General features: G+C 34.6%; 1 pseudogene; it reads right to left on the minus strand.

The window, feature by feature from the left end:
- Positions 1–720: 720 nt before the first annotated feature.
- Positions 721–15,355, minus strand: part of LOC128591355 (zinc finger CCHC domain-containing protein 9-like) — a 33,775-nt pseudogene continuing 19,140 nt past the window's right edge.

The following is a 15,355-nucleotide window of genomic DNA, read 5'->3' on the forward strand; positions in this document are numbered from 1 at the left end:
ACTAATAACTATATCTAATTCATAAAATATGAGAACTAACTATACATAGATTTATTAGCATACCTAGAATAGAGTAAATGTACAGCAAATATTATTCATCGTGTTTATTACTGACATCTTCACCATTTCCTTAGCAGACCCTTCATCATCTTCCTACAAGACAAGAATGAAATTTTATGGTCACTATCTTTTTTCTTCTGTCCCTTTTATAACTCCCTGTAGCTATTCTACCAGTGAGGATAAAACCCAAGTCAGACTCCTACTGCATACAGGAAGGGTTTACCAAATACACGTTACGTAAATTAAATACTCTTATATTAATTCTGATTTTATTCTTTCGCATTTGTTTTTTTTTTTAATTTCCAAAAACAGTTAGTGCCCTTTATTAGGGGTTATTTACATTTATGCATAATTTTGCTTTTAAAAAAGATGAATGTTACAATCAGGTATGTAATTACTAAGATACCTCTAAGTTCTGTTAAAAATGCGTTCTTTTAGAAAATCCAATTTAATTGTCTCATTCTTTTTTTCAGTAATTTTCTTCAAATAGTGATAGAAGTACTCTTTGATGGAGAGAATGCAGAAAACGGTTTTTGAGTATCCCCAAACCATACATCTATAATAAAGGTTTGGCTCCAAGGAGCCTAGCTCTACTTAGTGAAGTAGGCCCAGTTTAGAAAGTGGCAACAGGGTGGTAACTAACAATTGTACTAGCCATTATCAAAATTTAACAATTTTAGGTATGTTTCTGTGGTTCAGATGCATCCAAAATTCCTTCATAGTCTGCACTCATTCCTTTTGCCCAGCGACCAACGGTGACCATTCGACCTGAATTCTGACTTTCAGGGCAATCTTTCTTTAATGTTTCACAGAGCCACTAAGTTTGCAACCACCATCATCAGCATAGAGTCCTTTGGTACTATGAGGAAAAGATCTAGACAGGTGTCCCATTTCCCCACAAACAAAACATTTTGCAAAAGGAAATTCACCAACAGCTGGGTCTTCTTTACCCTTACACTTGGTTGTTTCATGCTTTGGGGAGCCACACCGGTAACATATTCCAGTGCCCATATCTTGATTTTCAAGTGCGGCTGGGCAATTTGCAATTCCATGACCAGGTTTTCTACAGTGGAAACATACCATTGCATTTTTCTTTGCTGCTTGTCTTTTTAATCGTCTTCCTTCCCGTCAACTGTCTTTCTTTAAAGCAACTGCAATTTCTTCCCTTACTTCTTAATGTCTGATGCTATAACCTCCCCACTGTGAACCATCTGTGAGTTCTGTCTTAGGTATTCCATCAATCCATTCACATCTTCATTTAAGTATTCTTTTTTCTTTTTGTGCTTCTTATGTTTTTCTTGGGGTGCATCATTTTTGAGGAATAGCCTATTGGTTCCAACTTGTTTACGCTTTGGTAGGTTTTGGCTTCTTCCCTCACAGGACTGCTTCTTCATGTCCTCCTATGATGTTGCAGAGTCCCTTGTTATGTGTGGTAGTAATGCGTGCTCCCTGAGTCAGAGTTTCATCAGATGTACCTTAGCAATTGCGCATGGATCCTCCAGAGCAGCTGAGTTTTCCTATTCTTTTGCATTTGAAACCACAAGCTTTTTACCGCTCACTCACTGATCAGTTCATGCAGCCACTATATTTCTGTGCTTCTACTGAGTCACTGAAAATCTTGAAGTAAAATCATGTTTTCTCTCAATTATTGAACTGAAATTTATGGACACACCTTTTCTCCTCTTAAGAATTGGCAAATTTTGAGTAGTAAATATGACTACTTCATATTATTGATTTCAACACTATACCTGATATAAGCAGCTCCAGATAGGTAATGCGTATGTAAACCATCCTTTACCTTTGACTTGCATGTACAACATCAACCTCAACCTGAATAGAGTCTTGGAGCCTTTTTAGTTCCATGGGAAGGCCTCTAATCTCGATATTTTTTAAAAAGTAAAGAAGCAAAGTCATGTTTATGAAAGATTCCTTAGGTGAGATGGAAAAGGGAATTACAGCACACATTACAAAACCAAAAAAAATAAAAATTTCTAGTGGACCTGTCTTTTATCTCTATACTCTCTTAACTTTGAGCCCAGTGGGATGTTTATTTTATGAGCTTTCTGCCTTACAGCCCCAACACGCATTGGCTCTTTTTATTTTTCACTATTAGGCGGTGCAGCTAAGATACATCTTAGTTTCTAATTGCAAACCAGGATAAATTCATTACGATTTTCATCCAACAATAGGCAATATTTTTAAGGCTTCTGCAGAATAATCTTAAATATATTCTGAAGTTTTGTTGGAGGTCTAAGTTCCGGGGCCTTTTTTCTCCACTTTAATAAGTTTGATTATTTGTATATAGATCCAGTCTTTCACCTCATTTTCATCCTATTTCCTCTATATCTTCCAGAAATTTCTCACTATTTTACTCTTCCCAAGGGTGCAATGCTGCTATGGATTTATTTGCTTATATTTTCAAATTTATTACATAATACTACAATTTTGGAAACCTGCATATGGGCTGGTATTTTTAAAAATTGCCTTCTGAACTCTCCTTTAAAGACTAAAATATAAATACATTCAGAAAAGAAATGAGATGATTGCTGCAATGAAATATTGAGTAATAATAATAATGCAAAAAAGTAACTTCACATTGTCAAATAAGAGTATGTCTTCATTCGTTCTTTATGAGGTTTTTGTTTCTAGTTCTTAAACATTGCTATTGTTATTAAATTTTAAGCCTTTTTAATTTTGTGAAGGCAAAAAGTAGAAACCAAATAAATATATGTATATATATATAAAAAAAAAGAATGTTGGGTAATGGGCACAGGTTTCTTTTGGGTTATGAAAAATATTTAAAATTGACATTGGTAATGGTTGCACAGCTTGTTAAAAAAAATAAATACTTAAGTATTAATATTTAAAACTTCTACTTAGTGAATGGAATCTGTGCTTCCACCTTAACCTTAACTCCACCTTAGTATTTTGGAGAAACAAACAAAAACAGGTGATGCCTGAGAGGCAGCGTACCAGGCCTGGAATGGACCCGTGGAAACCAGAGACCAGTTTAAGCAGAGTTAACTTCAAAATGCAAAATAACTTGTTCAGGGCATAAGGCAGGAAAGAGGAATTTCATACATACAAGTACTCCACCTCTAGTCCTACTAAGTCTGTTACCCTGCAAATCACATTTGGAGGAAATAGGAAGAAAGAGAACAAATGTGGAAAGGCTTACACCTTCAAGCCTAGAAAAGTAGAAAAGCGACTATTTTGTCAAGATTGGGGGTAGAGAAACACTAGAACTGGAAAATGTTGCTCTTAGACAGAGTTAGTGATGGGAAGAAGCAAAAGGTGAAGAAATCAGAAGAAGTTCTCCGTGAACAAAAGAGATTTAAAGTTAAGACTCCCCCCAAATGTGTTCTACTCTCTTTGTATTACCACTGCTACAAGCTGCCAATTCCTGTAGTTCTTCAAACTTTACCAAACACAGACTCCCGCACATATACGCACACAGAATCACAAATGGAAATCTTCTTATCTAAATAAACTCTATTCTCAAGCTAAATGCTTGCACTTAATCCATTCTTTCTTTTCTCTCTCTCTCTCTAACTGTACATGGATAACGGCAATCGTGAAGAATGAATCCACTGCACCCAGTAGCCTCCCCGATGGTCTCCAGCCCGGAGTCAATCTCATTACCAGCCTCACATTGCAAAACCTCACCCTTGTCCTAGTAAAAGCGATTTCTCAGGGACATAGACTAGATAAAGAGATCTCTGTGCTGTAAAAGATGCTTCCCTTCCATGGCAGTGATCTTAAGTCAGGTGAGCAATTAGCCAGCAGCTAGAAATTTATCCTTTTTGAAATGACCTGTTTTCTATTTAGGAAGAAAATACTCAAAATTTGAAAATGGTTAAATTAGTATTTATCACTTTCTCCTACATTTTTGTTCTTCAGTGATGTAAAAATAATTTAGTTCCCTCAAACAAGAACAAAATGTCTTTATGTATTTGGGGGCAATTTATTATTAACATTTTTTTCATGGCCTCATCTTGGTTGAACCTTCAAATAGAAATGATCAGAGGGAGGAAAGTAGGAACAGAGATAGCCCCTATTGCCACATTGCAATATGTCATATACTAATATGTAGTAAATAAGATATCATTAAGAAAGAAGTGGTCATTATTAAATAAAGTTATCACAAGAGAGATCACTGAGAATCCAGAGATATACTGGCAAGTTCCAATTGGTTGACTGACTTCTACAGAAGCACAAATCGTCCTTAGAGATGAAAAGGTAAGACAAATCTACATATAAATGATGAATCTGTACATAGATCAAGGCCTTAAGTGCGGGAAAGTCCTACAAAGTTATTTTTTTTTTCATTAACTACCATTGTTGCAAAAGAAGGAAATCTTGGGCGGCGCCTGTGGCTCAGTGAGTAGGGCGCCGGCCCCATATACTGAGGGTGGCGGGTTCAAATCCAGCCCCGGCCAAACTGCAACAAAAAAATAGCCGGGCGTTGTGGTGGGCGCCTGTAGTCCCAGCTGCTCGGGAGGCTGAGGCAAGAGAATTGCGTAAGCCCAAGAGATAGAGGTTGCTGTGAGCCGTGTGACGCCACGGCACTCTACCCGAGGGCAGTACAGTGAGACTCTGTCTCTACAAAAAAAAAAAAAAGGAAATCTTGCAAACTGAAATTTTGCTGACACTTTTAAAATAATCTGCATAATCCATGAAAGAAGAAATAAAATAGATTAGTGAGAGCTAGAAAATAAAATTTTATTCAGTTTTACTGTTAAATGAAAGAAAATTTAATGCTAACAGGATAGACAAGGGCACAAAATGGTGAGTGTCAAAAGAGTCTGGAATACTATTAGATAAAACTGAATTACTGGATAGCAGTTTCAGCTCAATAAAAACGGGAAACCAGGCTTAGTAAAATAACTCAAACATGGCATGGTCATGTGAATAAAACAAAGCTGCCATGATAGATCAACTTGTTACTCAATCTTTCAACAGTATTAACAATAGCTTTACTATGGTGAGCACCTGAAAATGAATTAAATTAGTTGATCATGAATGAGCTAAAATGAACATCCTGGTACAAATGTCCCTATGGTGAAATGTTTTTTTTCTTCTGGGTAAATAGGATTGTAGGCTCAAATGGAAGGTCGACTTTTAGCTCTTTGAGGATTCCCCATACTTCTTTGCATAGAGGCTGTATTAGTTTTCAATCCCATCAGCAGTGTAAAAGTGTTCCCTTCTCTCCACACACACACCAACATCAGCAGCTTTTGGATTTTATGATGTGAGCTATTCTCACAGGGGTTAGGTGATGTACATTTTTTTCATGTATTTGTAGGCCATTCATCTGTCTTTTTCAGAGAAGATTTTGTTTATGTCTCTTGTCCAGGGATACATGGTATTGTTTGCTCTTTTTTGGTTTTTACGTTGAATTCTCTATAGATTCTACTTAGCAGCCTGTCAGATTCATAGCATGCAAATATCTTCTCCCATTCTGAAGGTTGTTTGTTAGCTTAAGTTGCTATACCCTAGGCAGTGCAGAAATATTTTAGCTTGATCATGTCCCATTTACTTCTGTTTGGTGTGGTGGCAATTGCCAAGGGGGTCTTCTTCATAAAATCTTCATAGCCTGATATTTCTAAGACATGGAATCACCCAAGTGCCCATCGTCTCATGAATGCATTAATAGACTATGGTATATTTGCATCATGGAATACTATTCAGCCATAAAAAAGATGAAGACTTAAACCTTTTGTATTAACCTAGATAGAGTGGAAGAACATTCTTTATGGTAAAGTATCACAAAAATGAAAAAGTAACCAATGTATGCAATACTAATATGAAACTAATAGATAAACAACTGCATGCCCACAAACGAGAACAGCACAATTAAACTCAAGTATGGGGGAAGTGGGAAAAGGGAAAGGGCAGTGGGGAGAAGAAAGGATGATTGGTAAGTTCTCACCTAATGGGCACAATGTAAGGACATATAGCACACCCACTGGGGGAAGGGCTCAACTACAACTTGAACTTTATCTAACAAATGCAAAGAATGTAACTGAATCATTTGTACCCTCATCTTAATCTGAATTTTTTGAAACAAGAATTAAATGCATTAGCCACAAAAGTTTAAAATATCCTGAAAATTGTACCATCTGTAATTAATATTTTAAATGATCTTATCAACAACGAATTTTATTCTAATCATCAAATTTCTATTTTAGATAAAGTCCCTTAAAATACTTTATTTCAATACTTCACTTTATACTTCATTATCATGTTAATTTTTATTATATACTATATCACATAGAAAACAAAATGACAAATGTGAGTAGAATCTGTGATAATTTTATTTATTTTTTTGTTTTTTTTGGCCGGGGCTGGGTTTGAACCCACCACCTCCAGCATATGGGACCAGCGCCCTACTCCTTGAGCCACAGGCGCCGCCCAGAATCTGTGATAATTTTAAAACATGCATCATAAAAGGTAATGATATGAAAACACTGTTATAACACATGTAAAATTGTATAGATAAAATTGCTTATTTATATTTATTAGCATACGTAATGAATTGTGACAAAAAGTTTAGAAGTAATTATCTTTGTGGAATTCTTGGTTATTTTTAACGTAGTTTTATGTATTTGCATGCAGCCTTCATGGGATATTATTTTTATCATCAGCAAAATAATTATTACTTACATAACTCCACTGCATCATAAATATAAAATCAAAGTCATTTTCCAAAGAGAAATTTAGTAAACCAGGCAATCTGCTTTATAATTTCTTAGATCTATACTTTTCATGAGAGGGTGAATCATGTAATCTCTGGAATGTGGTAAAGTCTACACATTTAATCAACTTTTAATTATAGAACTCTCTTCTGGCACTTCCTTACCTCACCTCATCTTTACAAAGTATGTTCACATAAAAAGGTGTATTCCTGGAGTCATAGAAAATATAAAGTGATGAATTACAAAATGGCCTTTTTACATGACTCTATTAAAATTACGCTGTGCAAAATATTTTCAGTTCTATTTGTTGATGAAAATTTAAGGAAAATAGCAGCTTTGTTGTAATAATATGAGTTAAGTGATTTCAAAAATGACATAAATTAAGCATAAGAAATGTATGACGTGATTTTGTTGACAGTGGAATATAAATTTATCAGACAAAAGAATGTACTTCTGATATTATGGAATTGTTGATTCTTTGTAGAGTAGTTGATTGGGGTTCAAGCGACAGTTCTCACGTGGAAGAAACATTATGGGAACTGACTGGGAGACAGGTAAGGCAATTAGCAGAATAGTTTAAGGAGAAATCTTTACTTGTATTCCCACTCACATACATCCCCTCATGGCACCTGGCAGTATTTAAGAAATTTTATCCCACTAAAAGTTAGGATTTGAAATGAATTAGGTTTGCTTTACTAACTACAATTTTTATAAGAACCTAACCTTCTCCTAACCTTTATGGAGTTGATTAAATCTTTACATCATGATTTCTATCTCCTTTTCCAGTTCTTTTCTTAAGAGGAAATCCTGGCCCACGTGAACTTTATTGAAATTTGAGTCACACTGAATTCTTGGCAACTCCTCTCTCAACACTAACCCAATCCCATGAGCCAGGGTCCCCAGAAAATTAAAATCAACTATAAGAATTGCTATAGAGTGTTCTCTACTAATTCGAGTGTCACTGCTCTCTACTGATTTTTGCAATTAGACTCTATACACCAGATCAATATCCTTAAAAACACACACAGTCCATATTAAGGCCAATTTCACCATACCTTCTCAGATAATGGGAACAACACTGCTGGAACCAGAATCTCCCCTAACTCTCAGTTCGTACTTAAGACTTAGCCCTGATCCTGCCATTCCTAGATTTTCTCATCCCCATGTCCACCTTCCTCTGACGTGTAATTTCAGGCCAAAACAAGATGACCTAACCCCAATGTTCCCATTAATCATGGTTGCTTTAATGACCTATCATCATGCTTTTACTAATATGGTGAATCATAAAAAGCCTCACCAAAAAAAATAATAATAATCTGAATAGAAAATCTAGCAATAAGTATTTTGTTGAGTACTACATTAATCAAAGCATTTGGGGGAACATATTAGAATTTTAATTTTTTATGTTCTTCTAAAATGATTATTCTGTTTGAAGGAAAAAAGGCAGTTTCGATAGAATATTCGCTTTGGGAGACAGTAGACTTTAGTTCTGTGCAGGTATTTAAGAAAGTAAGACTAGGGCTTGATCGCAAGTTTAACCATTTAAAAGTTGTATGACTTTCAACACAATATCCAATGGATGGTATACTCTATTTTCGCATCAATGAATTGAACAGAATGACAGTATCACTGTGGTTGGTTGTAAGGAATAATCGAATAACAAAATGTACACCAAGTTTTAATACAGTGCTAGCCCATAAGAAGTGCACTAATTGATTATTTTGAAGTATTCAATTTGAAGAAACTTATTCCTAGTGTTACAGTATTAAAATCTTTGGTTATTATAAATTTTATCTGGGAATATCTCTTATTTAGGTTACTAAACCAGGGATATTTTTGGTTGTACATTATCATTTCTCATTTTCCTCAAGAAGTTTGTGACTGTCAAGGTACATGACATAAAACACCAAAGCTCACACCATCACCACCACCAAAACAAACTGAGAGAAAAAGAACAACTTGGCTTTGCATCATGTTATATACTTAAAGTGGCTTCACCTCAAAGTTAATGATAAGTAATAGACGTTTCCTGGTTAGCTCAAAAGTAGGGACTGTGTAACTTACATTTTTAATCATACCTTAAAATAGGTATATTTGCTTTGCTAGCTTTATTTTATGCCTATAGAATTTAAGTTACTTTCTGATGACAGTTTTGGTTTCTTAGATCTTTTCAACAAATAACATTCACAATTAAATAAATGCCATACATTTGAAAGAGAAATGGGAAATCCTTTTCAGTAGAATGTTATATCTCACGTAGGCCAAAAACAAACAAAAACTAAAGCAAGGGAAAAGCAATTTCCATTTTAAAGATAACTATTCTTTTCTTGCCATTACTTGGTCACATTAAAGCAACTTACAAAATTACATTAAAAATTTTTATATTGCCAAATATCAGAACAGATTAAAATTGAGCCTCATGTTTAAATGTTGATAGAATTTAGACAAAATATATTTATCAGATATGTGGTATAAGACATCCAATTAGAATACAATATATAACCCTAGTCCTTCTAGATTAGTTCTTCAAAGTCCCTTCTGCTTAAGTCCACCCACCTCTGCCCCTGTATATTTTCTAATAACCTTCTATTTGTCCAAAACCATTTTTTTAAATCCACATACTTTTAAACAGTACACTAATCTGCTAAATTTCACTAGCAAACTTAAACGCTGTCTATACTAACACATTATAGCTTATTGATTAAAACACCTAGTTGAAATGATAATGTATTATTTCAAATCAACTGCAATGTTACTAATCCTCCACACTTGCAAAAAAAGAAAAAAAAAGGAAAGAAACACCAAAACCCACTGTTTTATATCCATTGTGAATGGACGTCCTTTTCATATATAACTATATTAAAGGAAAATATCAACAAACTCTAAAATCAACCTTTTCCACAGTTATAGCAAATTTCCTAGTGGTCACAATTCTAACCCAGTTTAGTATACACAACAAAGAAAATTTCTCCTTCTCACTCAGAGAGAAATGATTTATTTCAACATAATGTGCTGATAAAGCGTTTATCTAATGTTTTTTCCCCCTTGTTTAAAAAAATGAGGTAAGTCCACTGTTTTATCTTTCACATCTGCAGGTACACAAACAACTTAAGTTGACAATGTAAAATCAAGACCATATTTATAGCAAAGCTTACCATTGTCATTTTTCAGTATCCCATTGCTCAGTTGTTTTAATCTCTTTTGATGTGATTTGCCATTGTAGTGGATTTGTGCTTGAGTGGCCGAATTCAGCTGAATGTTACAAACGCTGCACAAAGTGAAGTTGGTGCGCTTCTTTTCTCTTTCTGGTTTCTCATCGAAGTCATCAGCTACAAATTCAGCCTCACTCTCCCCATCTTGTGCACATGTGAAATCTAAGGGTGCAAAGAAAGTTATGAACGAGCAGATCAAGATTTCTATACTCCTTCCTATTTTTTAAATTGGATAGCAAATATTGTTCTACACCTTTAAGAACTCAAAATTCAGAATTTCCACACTCTTCTCATTTTAATCTTACTTCTATACTTTCCAAAAGTCGATAGCCTCTTTGATAGAAATGGCAAACATTTTACTTTGTTTTTCTGGGCCCAATACTGTGCTAATTGTCCCTGTTACCTCATTTAATCATCATAACAATGAAATGACGACTATAGTTTTCCCTGTTTCATACGTGAGGATGAAGTTGAAATGTTACCACATGTACCACAGCACCAGCTGTTGGCATCAAGACTGGCTGGTGAAGTGATCATATGCTCTAACCTGTGCCGCCCCCTTCATTGTGTATAGTAAACTGTATTAGACATATTCCTGGTAGTCCCTAAACTTGGTGAACCCAAACAATTAAGAATCAAAAGTTAGACACAGAAGCCAACTAAAAAAACTGCCAAGGATGGATGCTGAAATGATTTAACCATAACCTAAAAAATATAGTACAGGATTATAACCCAAAGAATAAAATAAACTTAGTTGCATATATGCCGATATAAAAAATGAGAAAAAAATACAAACCACTTACATAGAAATACTACGAATAATTGAATTACATATTCTCCACTCAAAGAGGAAGAAGAGATACAAATCTCTTAAGTAGAGGCTGTGCCTAGTGACTTGCTTCCAAATAGCATAGTATGGAAAGAGGAGAAAGTAGCTCAATAGTCAAGAAAGCTAACAAATACCACTTTGGCCACATAATCTAGTTTAACCTCAACAGTAATAAGTCACACTCAGAGCATGAATCCTTGATATGATGTGTTAGGAACGGGACATCACCTCTGTGATTTTCCCTGCAAAAACACATAACCCCAGTCAACCATGAGAACATCAGACAAACACACTTGAAGGACATTCAAGAAAACACCTGACCAATACCACTCAAAACTGCCAAATACATCCAAATCAGGAAAGTATGGGAAATTGTCACAGCCCAAAAGAGCCTAAGGAAATATTGAGTCAAAATGAAATGTAGTAATCTGGATGAGATCTTGGAACAGAATATGAATATTGGAGAAAATTAATACGATCTAAATAAAGTAAGGAGTTTCTCAAATAAAAATGCACTGTTACTGGTCCATTCGTTGTGGTAAATGTACCATACTAACGTAAGATATCAGCAGTAGAGGAAAGTGGTGGGTAGCTATGAGAATTCTACTAACTTGGAAACTTTTCTACAACTCTAGAAATATTGTAAAATATTAAGTTCTTTAAAAGTTTGGAAATAGAGCAGGGACCATTCTCCCCTTTTGACAATAAAAAAGGAACCTCCCTAGAACTTCTGTGCTCTGTGAAAGAAATGAGAAAGAGGCTTCTGCCCTCCTCATCCTCAGCTCACGCATCCCACAACAGAAGTAAATCGTATGATTGAGAAGATGAGAGAAAAGGTCACTGCTTCATGTGTGGCCTACTGTGTGGGTTCTGTATCTCAATTTCACCTAAAATTACATTCTGGTCTTCTTGGTTGCCATATGTGAACTCATAATGTAAGGGCTGCCCATTCCTTGGAGGAAGGCCCAGAAGCCTCCAGCTGCCCTGCCTGTGATTATTAGTTAAATTGAAGGAATTTCAAATTAATTCAAAGAAAGAGTAAAAAGTCTAATGTGGGGCATGGTTTTATGTCATTTTTTCTAATGTCACCTTTCCTACTAAATAACTAATCTACCAACCCACTAGCAAAATATCCAATACACTTCAACTGAGCCCTTGTGTCTGTCATTGGCTCCAATGAAGATAAAAGATAAGCTACTGATATACACACACACACCATGTTAGTCAACCCATCACTATATAGTGACAAAATTGAAATATAACTAGTTAGGGTTATTTTGCCAAAAAAAAAAACTATTAGTTAATTTGATCAGCAGCTTTAATTATTTAAGTATGAATAATATTTATAACAGAGAAAACAGGTAGTAAATTTTAACTATTTCTTTCAAAACAAATTTCATCGAAGAAATAAAACTAAATATCTAAATACCACCAAAATGTAGCAAAAGTCTTATTCAAAAAATAAAATTACCCTGCTGGAAAGAGGAATCTACCAATATTTAATTCCTTACAGAATGTACAAGTGTATATAGACAGCTTTCTCAATTGCTTTATTATGAAAGAAATATTGTTTTGGGAGGAAGACATCAATCCAAAAAGAGAGTTGTAATTTCTATGATCTGTACAAATTCTAATAAATTTTATCATTCTCATGCAAATTTTATTGACTGGCTCAATGAAAGAGAAGATAATAAATATTATAAAGATTTAGTAATTATTTTTGAGGATTTGATCATAGGCTGGAAATTTTAAGATATTGTTTTGAAGAAACCTTTTCAAGATCACCTTAAAAATTAGTGAACCGTTGTGGAAATCGTGAACAAGCATTTATAGAGTGAAACAGGAAACATACTAATGTTTGGGGATTAGATACCACTTGTTTGCAATAAAAACTCCCAGATAACATAAGTAGAATTTGAATGCACTCAAACTTAATTTGAAATAACTTGAAAAAAATACATAAAAGAACTCGTAGGTCATTCAAAAGATAGCTCTAGCGATGATAAAGACATCGCTGTCCAAGGTGCTTACACAGGACTTAAAATTGTTTAATAAAATTGAGACTATAAATGAAACATTAAAAGCAAATAAAATCTTTTTCTTGTTCTTAAAATTTATGAAAATAAATAGCCATTCTTTTTCCTTCTTGGCAAAAGAAATGAGAGATTAACTTTCATTCATCATTTCCTTATCTTAGATTTATAGAGTTATCAGTTATGTCTCTATATAAAATATGTGTATATGTACTTCAAATGTGCTACATGAAATCAAATGAACTACTTCAATAGTGAATTTTCCTCTATTTTTAAGACAAAGTTTAAAAATCATATCACATTGTCATGGTACAATATTAAATGCAAATTATAGAGAATAAGTAAATTACATTTATAACATTGCAGCTTGGAGAAAATTATAGGTGACATTTCACTATTAAAATTGTTAATAGTTCATAGTTAGTGCTGTAAAGTGCCAATATAAAAATAATTTTGCATTGATCTCATTCCCCACTAGAGTGCAGTGTGAATTTAAAATTAAAACTAAAGCATGTGGAAATTCCCGTAACATTAGGCATAAAAATAGCATTACTGTCATTTTGTGAAGATCTAATATACATGTATTCTAGCTCAATATTCGGCTTCAGTGGAACATATACCTCTAGTTATAGCTAATGAACCCACATAAATTCACCAAAATATAGTTGCAAAAATCAGACATTACAGATGAATTGGAGGAATGTCACAGATAGTCAGACATACTAAACTGTTTCTCATATTTTACCATAAGTTCTTTATTAAAATGCAGCAATTCTTTTATATCGTCTCCTAATTTAAATATCACTTTGGAACTTTAAAAAATGGAACCATTTTAATTAGTAATATCTTAGTTTTATGACAGGAAATTATATTATAGAAGATTACATAAGACAAATCAAGATTAATGGATTGTATTTCAATTACAGTTTTTATCACATCATGGCATCAAACTAAATTTGTTAGTCTCAATACAATTATGCTTTTCACAAGGTGATGGAACTCTTAAAGAATATTTGAGGATTCACCTACAAAACAATACCCTGAGTGGTAAAATGAGGTACAGAATACAATTTTTAAATGTATTCCTTTCCTCTTTTTAAGTAGTAGGCTTTCACAATTGTAAACTACAAATCAAACTTCTATTTGAAACCTCAGATGAAAAAAATCCACCTTATTCTCCCTATGAACACTCAATTATCTTTGAGGCCAAATAGAAGTTCAGAGTTTAATCTAAAATATAAAACAAAAACAATTCTTAATTTTCTTTCAAAAAAAGATAAATTTCTCAATTAAAATCTATATCCATTAATGTGTTAAATGTCAGTGTTATTAAGATATCTCTCAGAGTTTTGAAGGCCTATGAAAAAATTATATTATCACTATTTCTTTTTTTTTTAACTAACAATGTGTAAATATTTTTCTGTCTTCTGAGCCACTGTCCTTATATTAGGAATTTCTTCTTGATTCTGTCCTGGCCTCAGGTGCTCTTTATAAAACCCGACCCCCTAGAGTTATGTCCCTCAGTGATCCTGCCATTCCACCAAGGATACTAACCTGCACTCTGAGTCCTGTTCCTGACTAATCATAACACATTTTTTAAAGACTGCTTTAAGTATCAACCCTTTTTTCTTGAAAATGTACCAAATAACTTCAGTGCTTTATAGCTAGCTCTACCTTACTTTGGATCTAAAATAGTTAAAATAAAACTTAAGAATGGTTTGACCCAGAAAATTTTCTGAAGACCTAAATTAGAGAGAGATTGTTTTGGCTTTCAGCTGGTAAAAAGTTATGCCAAAGTAGGTACCCAGAAGATTATTCAAAAATGATATGATAGGGCGGCGCCTGTGGCTCAGTGAGTAGGGCGCCGGCCCCATATGCCGAGGGTAGCGGGTTCAAACCCGGCCCCGGCCAAACTGCAACAAAAAAATAGCCGGGCGGGGCGGCGCCTGTGGCTCAGTCGGTAGGGTGCCAGCCCCATATACCGAGGGTGGCGGGTTCAAACCCGGCCCTGGCTGAACTGCAAACCAAAAAATAGCTGGGCGTTGTGGCGGGCACCTGTAGTCCCAGCTACTCGGGAGGCTGAGGCAGGAGAATCGCCTAAGCCCAGGAGTTGGAGGTTGCTGTGAGCGGTATGACGCCACGGCACTCTACCGAGGGCAATAAAGTGAAACTGTCTCTACAAACAAACAAACAAAAAAAATGATATGATAAATGTATTTTAAGCACCTGCCCTGGGCCCGCCCCTCTTTTAGCCACTTGGGATATTGGCATACCAATCAAGCAATATCCTAGCTCTTTGTGGAGTTTGAGAAAGGGACAAAAATGTAGCCTACACTGAATTTAGGGACTTTTGATAATTGCTTACATGCAAACAAAGAGCAGAATTGTGATTAAGATATGGGCTTGTAAATTCAGCACTTGAATGGTTTTTAATTTATTTTAAGAGATAGCTTTACTTTGTTCCTCTCTCATTCATAGTCCTTAAAATGATAGGATTTTCTCTTTTATCTCACTGAGTCTTTC

The sequence above is a fragment of the Nycticebus coucang genome, chromosome 8, assembly GCF_027406575.1.
Source record: "Nycticebus coucang isolate mNycCou1 chromosome 8, mNycCou1.pri, whole genome shotgun sequence".
In the NCBI taxonomy this organism is placed as follows: domain Eukaryota; kingdom Metazoa; phylum Chordata; class Mammalia; order Primates; family Lorisidae; genus Nycticebus; species Nycticebus coucang.